At 46.6% G+C, this 18,303-nt stretch overlaps 1 protein-coding gene across 7 annotated transcripts in view; it reads left to right on the top strand.

The window, feature by feature from the left end:
- The first annotated feature begins 1,245 nt into the window (after nt 1-1,245).
- Nucleotides 1,246-18,303, top strand: part of GRB10 (growth factor receptor bound protein 10) — a 148,475-nt gene continuing 131,417 nt past the window's right edge. For 2 of the 7 annotated variants that reach the window (XM_072034920.1, XM_072034921.1), the window contains exons 1-2: nt 1,311-1,449; nt 1,568-1,681. The gene's annotated coding sequence lies outside the window, so the exon portion shown is untranslated. Of the gene's footprint in view, nt 1,450-1,567; nt 1,682-18,303 lie in introns of all 7 variants that reach the window. The other 5 variants (XM_072034922.1, XM_072034923.1, XM_072034924.1 and 2 more) reach the window with 4 other exon arrangements.

An 18,303-nucleotide genomic window follows, 5' to 3' on the forward strand; every position in this document is an offset into this window, starting at 1 on the left:
GGACGTGTGGTAGCGGTGCTGACAGGCTGAAGTGCAGCCCTCAGTGCTGCGTGAAGAGGAGGGAGACAGCCCGTGAGGTGGAGGTGATGCGCGTGAGGAACAGGGAGGTTATCTGAGAAGTCGAACAGAGAGACGGGGCAGTGAGAAGAGAGATTGATCTGAGCAGGGCGGAAAATGCGGGAGAGCGGGCTGATAGCAAAAGCATTCCCTTAAATACAGCAAAGAAGAGCCACGGAGGAGGAAAGAAGGATAGCGAGGAAGGTATCACGTTACATTTCAGATTAGGTTCAGCTGGAGAGTCCGGCCCCAGCGCTGCTATTAGACTGCGTGCATCTATCTGTCTTCGGAGGAAAAGCATGGAGGTTTGCTGCTTCTTGGACTCGGTTTCCTTTTGTAGTGCCAGCCACTTCTTAAGAGAGGTGCTTCTGAGGCTGGCAGGCGGACTATCCCCCCGCTGCCCGAGTGCCATGGGTCACGTCGAAGCCTATATTGCCGTAAAATGGTAGCTCCTAGGGCAGTAACCAACGTCCCTCCTCACACGGAGCCTTCTCTCCGTCCGAGTTACGTGCAAGCTACTCGCCAGCAGGACTGCTGCGGCAAAGCTCTGGAGTGACATCCGTGGAGTGAAACACCCAAGGTCCCGCTGCCAGGAGCCGCAGCGGGCTGCGGGAGCGCTGGTAGCAGTGCGGGGACTGGGGGGATGAGTGTGTTTGGGGTGTTTGGGGTGTTTTGCAACACTGAGAAGTGCTTTCCACAGCCTGGCGCACACCGAGGCACGCGTCGCTTGGGCTGCCGGCATAGTTTGTAGGGGTAATAAAAAAAACAAAAACAAGAGCAGAGTGTGCAGGTGCGGTCCAAAAATAAATAAATAAATAAATAAATAAATAGATAAATAAATAAATAAATAAATAAAGCACCATCACCACCACCTGCACTCACTCCCGGGAGCACTTTATGGCTTCTTTTCCCTCAGGACCCCTCAAAAAAAAAAAAAAAGAAAAAGAAAAAAAGAAGGAAGCAGGCGGCGGGACAACCTGCCGCCTCACTCTCCTCACAGGGCAGAGAGCCCCGACCCCCCTCACCCCGGGGCGCTGCAGCAGAGCCCCCCTCAGCCCCAACACCCGCCGGCCGCCCCCTGCCCGCGCCGGGCCGGGGCCGGGGCCGGGGCCGGGTCCAGGGCCGGGTCCGGGGCTGCGGCTGCGTGCGGCGGGGCCGGGGGCGGGAGCGGGGCGGGGCCGGCCGGAGTCAGCTGGGCGCGGGGCGGGAGCGCGGCGGCGGCGGGGGGCCGTTAGCACCGGGAGCCGGCGGCGGCAGCAGCAGGAGCAGGAGGAGCAGCGGCAGGAGCGGCAGCGGCAGCAGCAGGAGCGGGCGGGCAGAAGTTTTCCCCGCAGGTCCCTCCCGCAGCCCGGGGCCGCCTTGCGGAGGCGTAGCCGTCCCCGTGCGCGCTGGGTGTGTTTTTAATTTTATATATTATATATAAACATCTTATCATTATTATTTTTTTTTCTGGTTCCGAATTTTTTTATTTTATTTTGTTTTATTTTATTTATTTTTTTTTTTTTTGGAGGCGCCCGGCTCTGAGAGCTCGCCTTCCCACTCCCCCGCTCCCGACCCCCTTTTCCCTCCGGCCCGAAACTTGTCGGGGTGGCGGCGGGCGGGGTGCCGGCCGGCCGCGCTGCAGGTAAGGGGTCGGGGGGCGCTGGGGGGGGGCCGGGAGGCGGCGCCGGCTCCGGCTCCTCGGTGGTGGAGGCCGGGGAAAGCAGCAGTAGCAGCAGGAGGAGGAGGAGGAGGAGGAGGAGGAGGAGGGGAGCAAACTTCCTTTTCCTGGGGCCGCCGAGCCCCGTGCCCGCGGGCAGCCCCCGGGGCCGGGCTGGGGGTGCCCGGCGGTGCCCGCGGCCCCTTGGTTCCTTCCCCCGCTGCCCCCCGGCGGGAGGCGGGCTGGGGACCTGCTCTGCCCCGCCGGCTGTTGGCCGTGCTGCTAAAAGTCTCTTCACCCCCTTCTCCGCTTTCCTTCTACCCGGTTTTCCCATTTTTTTGCTCCCCCCCCCCGGGGGAGGGATCCCCGCTGGGCACCCCGCACAAGTGCCACCCCGGGGTGCTGCCACCTTCCTGCTCCCGTGCTTTGCAAAGCCGTGGCGGCAGCTGGGAGCCCTGTGCTCTCCTACCGGCTCCTTGCCTGCCCGCCGTGGGATCGTGGGGAGTGCTGGGGGAACCCCCGGCAGGGTTTTGGGGTCGGGGAGGGGGGGTAGGGGGGGTCCTTGCTCCCCAGTTTTGGGGCCAGAGCTCTGCACGCACCGCGCTCCCCTCGTGTGGCTGCGAGCTGGGACCCACGCCGGGGCATCTCCTCCGTACGAGCAGTTTGCAGTTAATTGCTTTGGCAGATGAACTCCTGCGAAATCCTCTTGCCCACTTCTGCTGCTTAAGTGCCCCCCCCCGTCCTCTTCCCCCCCCACCCCTCCCCGCTCTGCTTTGAAGCCTCGCATAGCTCTGTATTGCCAGCAGCACGGAAAGTGCTGATTCAGCAAGCCCGGAGCCCCACTCCATCTGAAGTGGTGGTCTGCCGAAAACCTTCCTATTTGTTGAAACGGGAACATGTGTTGCTGGTATGTCAAAGCAGCACTGATCGGGTTTTTCTAAAACGGCCCTAAGAACGTGGCTTACTTTTTCCCTTTGCAAAAGAAGGAGTGAATTTGGGGGGGAACAGCCCGTGCTTAAGCGGTGAGAGGGGGGATATGAGGGACGTGGGTAGCTACCACCTTCGGGTAGATTGTGTTGCTTCATAAAGGTGCTGAGCAGTTCCTCACGTTAGCGAAGGCTTTGTGGGATGTATCGCAACGATGCCTGAACGCTTCAAGTCGATCTATTCCTGCATCTAGAGGCTAGTTGTACTTACTGCACTAGAAAAGGTACGGAGAAGGGCAACAAGGCTAATCCTAGGATTAAAAGGAGTGAGTTATGAGGACAGGTTTAAAAAAAAAAAAAAAAAAAGCATATGGAGGTTAGAAAACCTGCTTGGAAAAAGGAAATACGCTGGAAACTTTAAGTGACAGCCCTGTCTGTGCTTCGTGATGGTGCTGGGGCAGGGGAGGGGTGCTGGGGTCAGCAGGATGCTCGGTGCGTGCTGCACTCCTCTTTCTGGAGGGCTTACCTAACAGCGAAGCAGAAGAGGGAGGGCTCTGCAAGAGCTGTACTCCTCCGGCTATTTCTGTGCAGTTTTATGCTGGTATCAAGGCTGTTTGGGCTTGCTTCCTCTGAACCAGGACTCTTTAAAATTCTGCACAACGCAAACAATAAAGCCTGAAGAGCAATGTTTGGTAGCCTTATTCTAAGCAGTAATTGACAGAGCAGCAGACCCTGACGCTTGCCTCCGGTGATCATTTCACCATGTTATACTCTGATTTATTTTCTTCTCTTGGACTTTATTTGTTCTTAAAGTAGGTCTTGTTTGCCCTGGCTACATATTAAAGATCTTGTCGTACTTCCATGGTTTCCCTTGGTTTTGTTAATCAAAATATCCCCTCCCTTACTGCTGTGAGAGTTGGCTTTCATCCTCAGATATGACCACACCTGGATTTCAGTAGTGTATTTCTATAGATTTTTATTACGTAGTCCAAAAGTACTGCCTAAATGTGAAATGGATCTCTGCATCTCAGTTCTGCGTAAGGCTATATACCGTGTGCTCGGTGAATGAGAAAAAATGTTTGCAGCCCTCAATCTTGCAAGTACTTAAAAGACTCCAGCAAGAATTGTCACAAAGGTTTTTAGAAATCTCCGGTCGTGTTCTCAGCGTCTTGCTGGGTGTAAATGGGCTAAAAGTATCTGGATCTCTCTGGCAAAGGGATTCTTCCAACGCGGGGAGTTCCCAGCTGGCAGAGGAAAGGCATAGCTGGGTCATGTGCCATTTCTGCCAGCAGCAGGAGAGTATTGCACTGGGAGTTTGTTTTCTGACAGTACCAAACTAGCAGATGTCCCTCTAGACTGCGAGGCACAGGCAGCTTCCCCCTGCGTGCATAGCTGTGGCAGGGGGCTCCCGAGCAGTGTCACACCGGGTGGGACCGTGCTGTCACGCCTCTTCTCCCTTCTGTCATAGCCCCAACCACGTCGGGTGTAGAGGCTTACAGCGATATGCCAAACGAGGACAGATTTGTAGGCAGAACTCTTCCTTAGACCAGCTGAGCTCTCTTGCGGGAGGTGGGGTGTCGGGGGGGACTTGAGCCCATCTTTAGAGACGGGGTAGTGCTGGAAGCTTGGGGGGCAGGTTGAGGGGGTGCCTTTGGATGACCAGTGGTATGCATTTTTAGGATGCACATAAGTATTTGCTCAGGCACAAATCTTGGTGGCTACAGCAAACGCTGTGGTGCAAAAAACTTGCCAGTTTCTGCTTGGTATGCTGTCGAAGGCTGAGATTTGCTTGGGCTGGTTTCAAGCAAAAACTATTGGGAATGGCTTCTGGACCTGAATGGGCTGTGGCAGTCCTGCTGAGTTCCTGGGCCTTTTTATTCTAAACCTCTATGTGAACTTATTAGTGGGACAAGGGAAGCGCTTTTCTTCATTTTAAGCCTACATTTATGTGAACACTAGGACTAAGGAAGCCTACTTTTCTTTGGGTTTGTCTTATGATTCATTTCCTTTGTTGAATATGCCGTGAGCTCTGACTAAACCATTTTTGTCGGCAGCATTTCTAAAGGATTCTTGACTATGAGGACGTTGGTGCATATTCACAGGGTAGCATTCCTTGTGTGTGCCCACCAAGCCCACTGCTTTCACAAACAGGGAAGGTAACTCCTGAGACCACTGCCTCTCTCAGGATTGTGTGACATTTGCCAAATGGCTTGGTTACAGGGTGACTACCTAAGTCTCCTTCAGTAGGAGAGCAGGCTACGAAGGAAGGATTGTTTTTCTTGGAACCTAGATCTGCTCCTGGACGTGTCCAAAACATATCGGTTGCAACTCTTCGGCTAGGGAAATCTGGGAATGGAGATCCTTTTCTAAAAAGGTGAACCTCCGATATCTTTTTAGGAACTAAGAGGTTGCCAAGGAATCCTTACATGAGCATTGAACTTTATTTATCCTTGTACTGCCTGCTGGTCAGGAGAAGACTTTATCTAAGCTTAGTTGTGGCAAAGTAGTCTTGTTTCCCATCATTGTTCTCCCAAACTTGTGGTTTTACCGAGTATACAGATGCTGTATCACTGCCTTTCTTTTCTTACACTTGTTGAGCTGTGTACTTCTGAACTCATCCTGTGCCAGGTCTTTCCTGTTCTGCCATCTGTTGAATTGGATGATCTTTCCTGACAACAGTTCTACTAACTGAGTGTGACTCCTGTCTTGTGTTGTGGATGGGGGGAGAACTATCCAAGGAAGCCAGGATCCACTCTGAGGACTGCATAAAAGAAAGTTGTTAATCGGGGTGATGCATCCTGTCTACAAGCAGACTGTTAATCTCTTCAATGATGGAAATAACCAGAATACCCTGACTTTGAGATCTGGTTGTATATACTGCACAAACCCTTTCCTGGCATGCTTTGTTCCCTTGGGCACTGTCTTTTTAGCAGATATCTGATGTGAGAGACAGACAGGTGCTACATTTTTCATAGAAGTACATTCATTTGGAAGTGGTGGTTGTTGTGGTTTCTAGCAGCTTTTGGACTCGGGATGTACACAGGAGCACTGAAGCTTAAAGGATTCATGAAGTGAGATTTCACCACTGCCAAGTTATCTTGAAATTTTCATTTTAAGAGAGCTTCGCGTTCACACTGATGTGCACCCATTGCCTGAAAACTCATTTCCCTCTTGCTTTCCTAGGATGGTTCAGCTCATGCAGCCCAAATGTATGCAGGTGTCAGGACGGAAAATGGCAAATCCAAACCCTTATTTAGAGAAGTGCCCCTGTGAACTGTTCTGTCTTCCCTGATGTCTGTAGCAGGGAAGGACAGCAACTTTCATGTGAAGCACATAAAGTTCAACATGGCCAAGTGCAAGGTGCTGTAGCTGGGTCAGGGCAATCCCTGGTATCTGTACAGGTTTGGGGTTGAATGGATGGAGAGCAGCCAAGTAGAGAACGACTTGGGGATATTGGTGAGGAAAAAAAAAAAAAAAAAGATGTGAGCTGGCAGTGCGTGCTAGCAGTCCAGAAAGCCAATTGTATCCTGGGCTGCATATAATGAAGTGTGGCCAGCAGGTGCATTTTTTTCCACTCACCTATACTCCACTCATGTGAGACCCCACCTGGAGTGCTGTGTTCAACTCCAGGGCTCCCAGCACAAGAACTACAGGGACCTGTTAGACTGGGTCTAGAGGAGTGCTACAAAAATGATCAGAGGGCTGAGGCACCTCTCCTGTGAGGAATAGCTGAGGGAGCTGGGATCATTTAGCCTGGAAAAGAGAAGTATCATTCAATATCATCCTGCATTGGAATGGAACCACAAGGATCATAGAATCAGAGGGTGATAGAATGGTTTGGCTTGGAGGAGGCCTTAAAGATAACCTAATTCCAACCCAGTGCCATGAGCAGGGACACCTTCCACTAGACCACGTTGCTCAAAGCCCCATCCAGCCTGGCCTTGAACATTTCCAGGGATGGAGCATCCGCAACTTCTCTGAGCAACCTGTTTCAATGCCTCACCAACCTCATGAAGAATTTCTTCCATATATCTAATCTAAATCTACCTTTTTTTTTTTAGTTTAGAGTCTTTACTCCTTTCAACTAAAAAAGGATAATTGAGTACCACTGGCTCCACACAGCAATATCCAAAAATCAAACCATATGGATGAGAGTGTTGCCCAACTGCTTCTTAAACTCCATCAGGCTCAGTGCATCCCTGTGGAGCCTGTCCCAGTGCCCGACCACCCTCTGGGTGCAGACCCTTTCCCTAACCCCCAGCCTGACCCTCCCCTGTCCCAGCTCCATGCCGTCCCCTCGGGTCCTGTTGCTGTCCCCAGAGAGCAGAGCTCAGCGCCTGCCCCTCCGCTCCTCTCCTGAGGGAGCTGCAGGCCGCCATGAGGCCTCCCCTCAGCCTGCTCTGCTCGGGGCTGAACAAACCAACAGCCTGCTCTGCTCGGGGCTGAACAAACCAGGGGGCTGCTCCTCATATGTCTTGTCCTCTAGGCCCTTCACCATCTTTGCAGCCCTTGTTTGGACACTTTCTGATAGCATCATGTCTTTTTTATACTGTGGCACCCAAAACTGCACACAGTATTTGAGATGAGGCTGCAGCAGCAGAGCAGAGTGGGACAATCCCTTCCTTCAACCAAGTAGCCATGCTGTGCCTAATGCGCTGCAGGGTATGGTTGGCCCTTCTGGCTGCCAGGGCGTGCTGTTGACTCATACTCAAGTTGCTGTCAAGGCTTCCAGAAGACCTTCAATACTTAAAGGGAGCTTATAAGAAAGTTGAGGAGGGACTATGAGGGTGATGAGGTGCTGTAACAGGTTGTTCAGGTTGTGGATGCCCCTTCCCTGTTAGTGCTTGAGGTCAGGTCAGATGTGGCTTTGAGCAACGTGATGTAGTTGAAGGTATCCCTCCCTGCCCATGGCAAGGGACTTGGACTAGATGATCTTTAAGATCCCCTCCAACCCAAACCATTTTACAATTTTGTGATTTGTATGTAATGGTGAAGAGCCAGTGAACTTGAAAACTTGCTGGAAGATGCTCTTACTACAGTATGAGGTGTAGAGCAAGGGGTGAGGCATTCCTTGTTAGGAGAAAGCAGGCTGAGTGTGTTCTTCAGGTAAAGAACAAGTAAACAACTTGCACTGGAAAGGCCCAGAGACTTGTGTGTGAATTGAAAAGAAGTGTAGATATGATGAATCACATGAGTTCTTCAAAACAGTATTAATGTTCCGTTATAAGCCAAGAGAACTTCTAATGAAACTTACTGATTGCATCCCAGTTAGCTATATATATTAGTGACATGCATATTGCCATTCTTGAATGGCTAAATCAAAACTTGACCATCATAAAGAGTGGATATTCTAAATGAGTGGTCTTTGTAGCAGAGTAGGAGACCTTATCCAGTAGCATAGATTTGTACTGTGGATGCCTAATGATATGAGTTTCTACAGGAAGCTGTGAACACAACTCCACAACTTAGGAGTCCAAGCGAATATACCTCACAACTTGAGAGAAATCTTATTTATTCTATCTGGAAAAAACAAACAAAAAAAAAGTGTGAAGTGGGGAAGGACAAAGTGGGAAAAGACATGGTCTCAAACTTAACTGGAAAAAATGCTCATATTTTTTTTTTTTTTTCCCTCTATCAAATTTCCCAGAATTGTTGAGGTTAAAAAGGACCTCTTGAGATCATCTAGTTAAACCCTCCTGCTCAAGCAGGGTCAGTTAGAGTAGGACTATGAACAGTTGTGTTTTTAGTAATTCCACATCTTCTCTGGACAACCTCTTCCAGTGTTTGATTACCCTCACTGTAGAAAAGTGTTTTCTCGCGTTGAGGTAGAATTTCATATAAGTTAACTTGTTCCCATTGCCTCTTGTCCTGTCAGTGGTCACTGCTGAGAAGAGTGACTCTTCATTCCTTGAAGAGTCTGCCTCCTCTTCTTCATTTAGACAGGTGTTCATACACATTGGTAAGATCTGCCCTGAGCCTTCTTTTTCCCTGGTTAAAAAGCCAGGGAAAAAGCAGGTCTTTCAGCCTTTTCTCATATCAAAGATGCTCCAGTATGTCCTTTGTCTCTCTTGTACTGGGGAAACCAGACCTGTATGCAGCACTCTAGATGTGGCCCTAGAGCTGAGTAGGGAAGGATCACCTCCCTCAACCTTCTGGCAACACATTTGAAAGCAGCAAGTCAAATAATAGGAACTGAACTGCAAGTCATACAGTAAATTAACGTGAGGGACTTCTTCCTTCCCCAAGCCTTTCAGAAACCTTTAAGTCATTTCTGGCAAGTGATTACATGATGCATTTCTTGATGCTTTGGGACTATGCTGATAGTTGTGGTCTGTGGACGTAGAGGTGATGAGTGCCTTAGACAAGTTTACAGGGAACATTGTGACCGTCTGTGTTCTGTTTTTGTGGGCTGATGTTATAGAGTATCTGAGAAAGAAATGCAGTGTCCTATTTCTGCTATATTCTTGTGCTGGACTACAGGGGAAGACTGCAAATGGTTTTCCCATTATCTAACCCTCTTGCTGCTGAGCTGTTGCCTGTAGGCCAACAGCAACAAGTAGAGCCGATACATTGATCTTAATGCCCAACAGTTGTGTTAATGATTAGAATATTAACTTTTGGATGGTCTTGTTGGTCAACTTAAGAGTGTATTTCTTAGCGAGTCTGTTTCAGCTTTTTTTCAGAGGCCAAAGCCAATGAGCATGGGCAAATTCCAAAAAGGCAGTTTTACACAGGCAGGTCATGGTGAATGGAGTAATTGTAAACATATGTTTGGTTAAACCACTAGCGAACTGGCATCTGATTCTTCCCGGCCTTGACCAATGCCAACTTCTAGTTCTCAACAGGACAAAAATAGGAAATGACTTTCCTCTCAGGCGAACCCTAGAGGAAATGCCATGCCATCCAGTTTGAGTAAACCTATAGCAGGGTGGGAAGGGGCTCTTCTACTGAGGGGCAGTAGGGATTTCTACGTTTCTTTGCAAAGTAAATGTGGAGCACAGTTCCTATGCTTCCTTCACCCTTACTGTGCAGAGTTTGCGTCGGTAGATAGATTGGAGAAAATGAATGGTTGCTATGAAGCCAATCCTGTGGATGCCGAAGGCTGCAGATAAGTAAGGGTGGATAATACTCCATGACACCACTATCATTCTTCTATTATGTATCCCTGGTGAGAAAATCAATAAGCAGGGAGAATCTCTAAGTCCATAGAGACTTCATGGTGGAGATTAGCACTTGATGAACACTTGGAGACTGCTTTCAATGCCTGAGATCTAAATTCTGTGTTTTTGATGACTTGATCAAGTGGCTGCAGCTTTATCAGAACTCATTTTGTTGGTCTGTAGCACAGAGTAAGCTTCCAAAGCTTTTTTTTTTCCTTTTGATTAACTTTATTTCAAGGTCATCTTCAAGCACTAGTGTCCTTTTTGAAACAACGGGGCACAGAATTCTTGCAATGTTACCTGAATTTGCTTCACCGTGGATGTTTCTGTTACAGAACAGATGGACCCTTAAACATATTCCTGATCGGGGGTTGCAGCTGGACTATATATCTGTGTGCTTCATGTGTTCGTAGAGTGCTTCAGATTTCAGAACTAACTGGCAGAAGGGATTTGGATCCTTTTCTAGAGGAAAAGCTGATAGAAAACTTTTCCAGATCTCAATTTTAATAGAAAACAGTAGGACAATATAGAAGCATGTTAGAAGGGACTGGGCTAGAAGTTTTCAAGAGTCAAAATAAATGTGGGGGAGTAAACGAGGGGGGGAGAGGGGCGCGACCTTTCTTGTTTCCTTTTACCCCGTGATGTTCATCTATGCCAAACTATGGGGCAGAAATTCAGATAGGAGAAGGTTCCTCTTAAATGGGAATTTGGAAAGGGGGAAGAGAGAAGGACTGGGGGGAAGTATTAAGTCTACAGGTTGGTCTTGCTTAGTGTATTGCTAAAAGCTCTGAACATCCTTGAAAAGGAATAAGTAGCTTTTATTCTATCAAAGCACAAACTTCAGGGAGCCTGAGAAGCTAAAAATTCAGAAGCTTGTGATATCTTAGATTTGTGCCAAAGCCTTTCCTAAAAGGCTTGCTTTCCCTTCTGGCTCAAATGTATTTAAGTCCATTTAGGAGAATGTTAAGGGAGGAATATGTATTACAAGGCCATTGATTATTCCCGAATTAATGTCTTGTGGGCGATCATTCTTCATTCTAATAGCTGCTTGTGCTGACATCATCCAAGATGTCAGGGGATTATGTCAGAATTCAAGCCTTGATATTTTACAGAACAAAGGCTCAAGTGCCAGCAAACACTTTTGCAGTGGGTCAGGTTGCTTTATTTTTCTTGTCTTGCTTTAACTGTGATGTTCCAGTTACTGTACTTGGTCACAGTGAGGAGTGTAGTAAACAGTTTCCCAGAGGAAAGCATCTGTGCAGGATAATTGTAAGAGCAGAATACTACTTGCCACTAAATTTGCCTCACGCTGGAGGCAGATTCAATGTCAAGATCCATACTCTAGACACACAACGCATGTGTTTTTAACAATTTATGGAAAAGCTCATCAACTTTAAGCCTTGGCTTTATTTTCTTTTGTGATGAAGTGTATCATCCTTGAATCCTAAACTTCAAAAAGTTTAGGCTGAAAGTGTGTGTGTGTTTGTGTGTGTGTGTGTTTTTTGTTTGTTTGTTTGTTTTTTTGTCCTGGCTTCTGGATACCTAGCTTCAGTTTTTAAGTGATGGTTCTTAGTGAAGGCCCTATAAGGGGTAAGCGATCAAAATAGCCTATTATTATTCTCTATGACTGATCAAAATAGAATCACAGATTATATGTGACTTTCATAAACTGATAGGTTTTGGTATTATTAATTGGTAGGATATTATAGCATTATCAATAGTCATGACATTTTTATGTATGTTTTCAGAGGAGACATTGTTTTTCTTTTTGAAAAGGCTTAATGGGAGTGGAACAAGGAGGCTATGAGGTGAACTGCAGGGAGTGCAAATGCTCTTTGGGCTGCTAGCATCTCCAGGGTGTGCTGAGGCTTGTTTTGTATTCAATGTGCGTTTTTTGTTCTGGAGATGACATTAAAAAGGTCAGGAAAAAATCTGTGGAGTTCCTTGCTAGCGAAGGTGGATTCATTGTTAACAATTCGAAAGTCAGAGAAGTGTTGCAAAGGATGTTTCAGCTGATGCTGTGCATGACACGCTGAGTTCAGGTGTGTGACAACACTTTCAGTTATCATCAGGTAACCTTTTTTTTAAAAAAAAATAAAATAAAATAGTTTTGCTGATACTGTCTTGGGTAGAGAATGACGTTGCAAGATGCTTCGCTAGTCTTAGCCTCTTAACCTTAGCTAATTTTAGTAAACATATGAGTTATCCTGTTTTACTTGCAAGTAGTTCAACTCCTGTTCCCAGTAGTTGGGGAAGTTCTCATGGGTGTTTGCAAAATGGGTGATGTTAAAAAGCGAAGCAACAGAAGGAGTTTGGTGCTGTGACAAACAGCCTTTCAGATTTGCTTGTGTTCTTCTCTGAGAACTTCTTGACCTCTGAATGTCCAGCAGTCCAGCTCCTACAAGGTTTGCTCCCAAGGTCCATCTGATTTAAAATAAGATGAGCTAAGATGACGTTCTTTAGATCATGTGAAGTAACCTATCAGGTCAATTTGGCAGCTCTCAGCACAGCTTCATGGGGCTAGTGTGCAGCCAGATGTGATACGAGTCACTTTTATCCTTTTTTAGAGAGCTGAAATGCAAATTTCTGTTGTGAAAAATCTGCAGATGTGAAAAGGTTGAAGAAGCTTTTCCCCTGGAAAAGAGGCAAAAGGTGTGAGGAATGCCAAGAGCTCACTGAAAGATGAAGTCGCTTTTGCCAGAACACATCTCTTATCTTGTGCCATCTTGCTCATTTGCTATGCGTTCTCATGGCTGAATCCCAAACCAGGTAGAGAGCTGCACCATGCTTGTGTGTGTTGTTTTTTTTTTTTTTTTTTTGTGAATTGGTTTTCTTCTGTGTTAGAGAATGGGATCAGCTTTTGAAATTATGCAGTGGGGCAGCCAAAGAGATGCGTCCTTCCAAGAAAAGGAAGGGAAGAAATGGGAAATAGAAAATGGAAGAATAGGTCTCCTTTTTCTTTCAGTATTTGACTTGCTGCTGAGCCAGCTCAGCCAGGGAAGCCTTCTGATTTTTTTTTTCTGAAGCCCCAATATAGGTTTGTGGTTTTTTTCCACCCCCTGTGAATCTCAACAAATGTTACAGAGCTATGCAAGCAAACAAACTGCTGACTAGATCTGGCTTTCTGCAGCATCTCCAGAGGCTGGCTGAATTTGCAAGGATTACCTATGGAAGGGAGTCTTTTTATTTTTCAGTGGGTGTGGGTTTAGAGAAAAGAACTTGAGTTAACCTTGTGTGTCTGATCTGCATACAGCCCAGAAATGTGAATCTGAGTGACAGTGTCTTAATTTCGGTCTTTTTTGGAAAACTGACATGCATTTTGCCTTCTTAAAATGAACGTGAAATGTGTCAGTGCTAGGTGGGGATTTTTGGTTGAGCAACTCAGCCATAACACAAATGTTACTATTGCTTTGTACTCTTCAAAAAGAAAAATAGCACATCCGCAGTTTCGGAAGATTATGCAAGTAATGTGTGGCTGTATCTTATTATATGATCATCATAAATCAGAAACACTGAGGAAGTAACTGGTAATAAATCCATCGTCATTCATATTATGAGAAATACTGAGCGTAATAGTTGTTCATACTTACCTCAATGCTATGAGGAACGTTGCAGATTGGATTGACTTGCCCATTCTGGTAAAATGTGCTTGTCTCAGGGTCACTGGCCAAAATGTCCTTTTTTTTTTTTTTCCTGTAACATCTTCACTGTTCTGGAGTTTCACAGTCCCAGGGTTGCATGTGAGCTGGTTCAGCCACTCAGCTCCTTTGGGTAGGGGTCTCTACAGCAAAAGTCAAATAAAGGCATTAGAGATGACCACTTGGCTTCTAGGAAATGGTCTTGGTTGTTGAGCAGATCTTGCTCATAAACTCCTGCAACTCTTGAGGAGATGCCTTTGACAGGCTGCAAGTTTCTCAGCCTTGCTAAAGCTAATATGTTTTAGCATGAAAAAGAAAACCCACAAAGGAACAGCAAAATAAGATGCTTCTTTAGTAATTTCAGTTACTATTCTTGCCTGTGGTAAAAGTGAAGAATCATCTTCGGTTACTTTGTAAATATGGAATCGTTTTTGGTGGAGGGTGACAGATCATGGCTTTGTTTTGTTTTGCTGAGCAGAATTTGTGAAGAGCAGGAATTTGGGTTCTTAGCTTCTTGATTGCACAGCGGTAAATGTTGTTTCTCTTTAGAAACATTTATATCTGGCATTTTCCATAAATTTAACCCCAAAAATGTTGGGCTGGTTGACTAGCTCAGTCTTTCAGGATAGGTACCCATAGTGTTGAATGAAAACTCTTGGATGCTCTGAGGAAGAGATCTGATTTGAGCCTTCACCACAAGGGTCTGCCTCAGTCTAAGATCACATTTTGTCTTTTTGCAAAACCATTTGGAGAGTGCAAAATGCACATTCAGTGTTCTTGCCACCCCTTGTATTTGGGGTGCTCTATACTAGCTTACCAGCTACTAGACTAAGGTCAGGTTTTAGAGTAAATGCTGCTCATAGTGCTTCAATCCCTTCATGTTTCTGTATTCGGATTTTGGGCTATGGAGATGAAGGAAGTCACGAATGACAGAAGTAGCTTTATGGGCGCACTGGCATGGCTGCATACAAACGCCAGGTTTCTTCCTCTTAACGGAGATGTAGCCAGCTTGTCTGCTTGACTTTAGCCGTGTCATTTCTGTAATGACTTTGGCAGTGATTCAGCGGGAGGACTTACCCAGCCAGAGAGAAGCATCCATGGGACTTTCCTCTTTTTTTTTTTTTTTTTTTTTTGAACTGTGGCTCGTCTAAAGTCAATGTTTGAGTACAGATCTGTGTTCAGGCGATGTGGTCAGAGTGAATTTTTACCTAAACCTATGGTTGAGCCATAAATCATTGCTCCGTGTGGGCAGCGATGCTTTCATCCAGTAGCTGCTCTTACTTCACCTCTTCGTGTGAGTATGTGAGTATCCTCTGAGTCTGCAGCCCTAATTGTCTGAGGCCAAACAAAGAATGTGTGCTTTGTGTAAGGAGCTTGCAAACTCTTTGAAATCCTGGCTTGCCATGTGGAAAGAGGGGAGGTTCTCAAAGCAGCTTTCTCTGCTCCCCCTCCCATCCTGCAGCCAGGGCTGCCTGCAAGCAGCTCTCCAGCAATGTCCCTGTCGTGCTCACAGCAGCCCTGTGGCCACGCTCTCCCGCCTCCCTGCTACCCAAACACCCCGTTTCTCTCTGGAGGTCTGGGGCTGGGTGGGGTACGTGCATCTCTGCCTTGGGAGAGCTGCCAGAAGTCCCCAGTGGTGACTAACTGCAGTGAGCTGGAGTTGGTGGTAAGCAGCAATGTTGTGAAGTAGAAGAGGAAATGTCTGAAAGATTAATAATCTCTTCCCGCATCAGTCCCTCTTGAAGGCAAAACAGAGCTCATCTCCAGTAGCTCTCACTGAATCCAGGCAAGTTTGTACTGTCTTAAAAAGGCAGTAGGTGTGCCAAAAAACGAAAAGATCTTGCAGTAGGAGCAGTTTTCCACTTGTATTTTGAACTGTGTTAGTGTGCTGTGCTGACACTAAGTCAAAGCAAGTTTTTAGGGCAGAGAATATAGATTCTCTGTACAGAAAGTACAGAGCTTCTGGGATGTTTTACGGATATCGGAGACTTGCTCATGGAGGATCTTTAATGAGATCAGGAGTGCGCTGGAGTTTGCTAGGTAGACCTGACAATTGATGTAGTGTGGAAGGTGGGAACGCAAGGGAAAAGGATAAAGGCAGAACGCATTGCTTCTCTGAAGGTGATAAACATCCATCTTTGCGAGTCAGGCTTAGTGCATCATCAGCATGGTTTCAATTGAAGTTCACTGGATTAGTAAGTGGAGTGGTACTCCGACTGTATTTTATTATGCGGCCCCTTCATGGAGCATATCTCCTGCGCTTCCTTAAAGCTGTCTGCAACCATGCCTCTCAAGGAGAGAACTTCAGTTTCCTTCTTTCCAGTCTTCTGGTGGCCTTTTTAAGAAGTGCTGGTGTGACCAGGTAACTGGTGCTACCTGGTGCCATTGCAACACGGAATGAAGTTCCTAGAAAACCGGTGGACCTTCAGGACTTGCACCTGAGGTGCTGCCTCTGAAATCCACTAGCGATTTAAAATGAACCAAATACCCTAGCTAGCTTAAATGAATCTTAATGACTTTCCGCTGCTTTAATTAGAAGAGTCTACAGCTGCCTTAGTGCAGCATAGATTGCAAGTGTTTTTTATCAGTGAGGATGATTTTGTAGCATGGCAGTCAAAAGCTAAAGCCTTGTCTGGGCAATGTAGAAATAACCAGATTTGTATAAGCCAAAGCAGAGCAGCCCAAGGAGCATTTCCTAAAACTGATCTAACCAAGAAAGCTTTGAGTTGCAATGCTATTTTCCAGCAGAAAGCATTGCAAAATATCCTTGCCCCCACCAAGGAATCTAATAAGAAAGGACTGAGCCATCTTGTTGTTAGGGAGGAAAAACTGAATAGAGGCTAAAGATGTGAAATATAATTAAGGATATAAATTCACTGTGGTTTTTTGGATGTAAATGAACATCAACTAGAAATGTTTCCTGGCACTTTACTGTCATTCTTACTGGATAAGAAGAAATAGACACCATGCTAGCTTGCAGCAGCAGACAGGGAGGGGGGAGGAGAGGAAGCTACTCGAAAGGAGAGTGTTTGGGCGACGTGTTGAGAGCCTCGGAAAGCAGGCATGAAGGCAATATTGACACAGCTTCAAGCTTGCTAACTGACTTGACTTTTCCAGTGCACCCATTTCTCAGTGATGTGAGAGGAGAAGGAATCTGACTGATACCCGTGGTTATGTAGGTAGTTCCTACGTGCTGGAGGGACAGGGAGAAGGTAAAGCAAGCTTCTCCCCACAGCCCTCGGGTGAAGATGATGTGGTGTATGGGAGCTGGGATGGAGGAGAGTCACGGGGTGGCCAGGCCATGGCTCTGACAGTGCCAGGAGCTGATCGTCTCTTCAGAGTAAAGCTGCCCTCTTTCTTGGAGCCCCTGTTGGGGCTCTGTGTTTTTGGGAGCGGTGCTCTGCCAGTGTGATCACTGCATTGCTCTGCACTCTCTTCTACATCCCAGCTTGTGGAAATTAAATTCTCTGAGATGATGATTGCCTTTTCAAATGTGGAGGAAGTGTTAGGAAGAAGAAAAAAAGCAGCAGAGATCTGAGTATTTATACCACAGTGTGTGGTAAACATCCCACTTGCGATACAGGTAGCTAATTCACATCTCCAATTTGGCCTGACTTCAGTCCTGCTCTAAACCACAAGTGTCACTTTTGAGTAGATGTTTATTTGCCATGTCCTGTGGTCTGGTGGCAATTCGGACAGCCAAGAATCTCAGGGTTTACCACACAGTGAGGTGGCTAAGGAAAAATGCTTCTGGTCTGAATGCAGATGATGGCACCTTTAAACTGCATGGAAATGGCAATGGTTGCTCAGCTTTCTTGACATTAAATGCCTACACCTATTGATGATTTTTGTTTATTTTCTTTTCCCCCAGCCCTGGCCTTCTTTAGGAAGGACTGATAATTTGCCTTTGCAGACTGTCAGCCTAGGGCTCCATGATCCTGGTATCGGCAGTCCTGAAGATGCCAAGCGGGGAGTGGGGAGTCCTTCCTGATAGCGAGGGAAGGGCACCGGCACTAATCTGGTAAATCCACAGCGGGCCCCTCCTGTGCACAGAAACCTGATCTCAACTCGCAGATCCTCCTTGCTGTTGCTGTGATATTTACATAAATCCCTATTTCTTAAAGCAAGAAGCGGTTAGATCAGGTCCGTGGATCTAAGAAAAACTGCATTAAACAGCCTTAAATTTTTTTTCCCTGAATCAGCATCTTTCTCTGCTGTAGTCAAGAAAAGATGGCAAATAACTTTATTTTTGACACTGTATGATATAAAGCAAATGCAATTCCAAAGCCACCCTTAAGCCTCTGTGGCTTCCTTAAATATCTTCCAGTTGCATGGTTAAAGTCTAAGCAAAGTCTTGTACCCAGGGGTAGCGGATTTGGGAGATTTGTAAAATGCACGTCCCAGGCTACTTCCATCACTGTAAATGGTGGAAGGCAAGCTGTGGTGTACGTGGGGGGAGCTGGGGAGAGAAAATTGGCTGGGTAAGATGATAGTGCTTGCAGCTATGTCTAATCAGAGTTTGTTTCCCCTAAATATTCCCCAGGGATTTACACAGAACAAATATAAATGTGGTTTGGTGTATGCTGATGGGTACCGCTCAGTGCTCACGATTCATGAGCAAAAAAACACTGGAAGGACTGAGGTGTGGGTTTTTCTTCTTCTCCTAACCTTCAGCCCCGTTTGCTAAGTGTTAATGCCAAGCTGCAGAGTGGTGGGGTTGTATCTTGCAGTGCTAACTTCAGTTAATTGTGCTGTAGTAGCCATATATAGATGATCTTTTTCCACACTCCTTGGAAGACGAAATTTCACCACTCTTTGTACCCGTCAAAAACCTGACAGCCAGTGAAACCTCATGATTTTGATCTGCAGCTCATGGATTGTGG

Source organism: Anas platyrhynchos, chromosome 2, assembly GCF_047663525.1.
Source record: "Anas platyrhynchos isolate ZD024472 breed Pekin duck chromosome 2, IASCAAS_PekinDuck_T2T, whole genome shotgun sequence".
Lineage (NCBI taxonomy): Eukaryota > Metazoa > Chordata > Aves > Anseriformes > Anatidae > Anas > Anas platyrhynchos.